Below are 2,400 nucleotides of genomic sequence, written 5' to 3' on the forward strand. Positions count from 1 at the left end.
CCAGTAACCTCAAATAGAAGATGGGCAACCATCCATCTTCTATACTGGTGACCCCGGATGTGTTGTATGTCAGTGGTGAACTGGGCAACGAAATCCAGGTGCCTCTCTTCACGCGGGGACTGACGGCGACTCCTGTTGTGCAGGGCGAAGGTGAGGGGCTTGTGGTCCGTCAAGATGTGGAAGTCCTTCCCCTCGACATATGTCCGGAAGTGTTTGATGGCCGTGTACACCGCAAGGAGCTCCTTGCCGAAAGCACTGTACCTATTTTGTTGTGGGCTGAGAGTCCGTGAAAAGAAGGCCAGGGGTTGCCAACCGTTACCTGAATCTTGTTGCAAAACTGCTCCCATGGCGGTGTCCGAGGCGTCGACGGCTATATTGAGCCTTGCTCCCTGCTGCGGGTGGTTGAGGAGGGTCGCCGAGGCTAAGGCGTCCTTGCTAGCCTCGAAAGCTTCGATCGCCTCAGAGGTCCAAGTAACGTCTCTGCCGCGTCCCGACCGGGATGGAGCGAGGAGACGTTGCAGAGGTGCCAGAAGAAGTGCACACTTCGGGATGAACCTCCTGAAGAAGTTAATCATGCCGAGGTACTTCCGAAGCTGTGTCTTCATTGTTGGCTGATGCTGCTGACCTTCTCCTGAGCTGGGGTAATACCGTCGGCGGTAATCGTGTGACCTAGAAAGGTGAGAGAGGGGACTCCGAAAAGACTCTTACCAGGGTTGATGACGACTCCGGCTCCCTGCAAGCGGTCAAAGAGGGCCCGGAGGTGCTGCTGGTGTTGTCAGGTTCTGCTGGAGGATCGGGGATGCTGATCTCGTTTTTCGGCTCTGCGGCTTAAATACACTAGCGCTGTGTAAGCGCGCAAAGGGAACGAGGGGAGCCCGCTGTCCAATGAAGCGGGACATGGCTGTGGACCTGTGTGACCCAACCTGGGTAACTATGCTGAACTCCAGGTTGCGGGGTCGTGCTGCTACAACGCAATGTACGATTACCACGGGGGATCGGGATTATGTAAAATCCCGTAGAGGTTTTTGCCGAACGAGGGCTTTATTCCCGTAGAGTTCCCCCCCCCCCCCCCCCCGAAATATGGCGCATCGGTCCGTAGACTTTCAAATGTGGCGGGAACGTCCGTAGAGTTTCATTGGCCGATTTTAATCGTATATTTGTACTTGTCTACTTCGTTCGTCGGACAATGTTTGGCTCGGGTTTTCGAAAAATCGACTTTTTTACGTTTCATAAATAATTTTCCTTGATTTCTGCAGGTTCCTATTGACATCCAGTGCTATCCATTATCCCCCCCCCCCCTTCAACTCCCGGTTCCCCCCGCATCCCCCAAGATCGTTGGGTAGAGGAAAGATATGAAAAATCTGATTTTGGAACTTAGTCTCTGGGAGGGTGCGTCGCTCTCGGTAACAATTACCATATGTTGTTTTGTTGCTCCATCTGAGGGGAAAAGGTGAATAAAATACGGAGGTCTGCTGAGCTACACGAGAATATTCTGGAGGCGCGTACAACACTAATATTTACATAGGGGTTACGTATGCATGCAAAATGTACAGAGTTATAGTATAAAGTATATGAAGCACATAATTATAAATGAGATAATTATGGTTGATCATATGACTTCCCTGTTTTTCAAAAAACAAAAGAAAAATGGGGCTAGATTCTTATCATATATGAGATATAATATTTGGCAGTTAGTTACAAAATATGTGAGAATCTGAAGTGTATCAAAAATATAGTTTGACATTAATTGAGCTTCCGAAGTTGGGTAACTGAGATTGCACTTGCGAATGCTTTGTAGTTCAAAGACATCTAAAATAAAAATTAGCACCTTTTTCAGTAATTTTCAAAAAGAATCAGGTAGGAACATAGCACCTTGTTTTGAGAATCAGGTTAGTATACTGGTCATTATGATAGCACTTTCCTTAAAACTATAAAACATTTCACATACACACTGTAGAGAATGAAACTGACTACAAGTTCAGGCTATCAGGCTTCTTGATGGTACGGCCATATCTCGTTCTTGTGCCTTCACAGGTTAATTCTTGTTCTTGAGGCACTACTTTAGAAGCTTTGCTCACATGATCTTCATTGTTATTCATATTCACTGTTGTTTCATTAGACTCTTCTCGATGGTCTTCTTTTGGAAGTAGATGCCTGGGCTGTGGTGTCTGCCTGATGTGTCGCCTGTTTCTTCTTAAGATACCTCCGTTTTGTGTCTCCACTAAGTAGGATCGAAGTCTGGGATTTCTCATGACTTGGCGGGTGTCCATCTTCCAGTTATGTGGTCTGAATCGAACAGCTGGCCTGGTAGGAGTGTCTGTGTTTGCTCCTCGGTCATAATATGCTTTGGTGTCTTGCTTCCTCTTGAAGTTCTCAAGACTTCTTGTTTCCGCCCTCTCC

This window comes from Penaeus monodon, chromosome 38 (assembly GCF_015228065.2).
Source record: "Penaeus monodon isolate SGIC_2016 chromosome 38, NSTDA_Pmon_1, whole genome shotgun sequence".
NCBI classification, from domain to species: Eukaryota; Metazoa; Arthropoda; class Malacostraca; order Decapoda; family Penaeidae; genus Penaeus; species Penaeus monodon.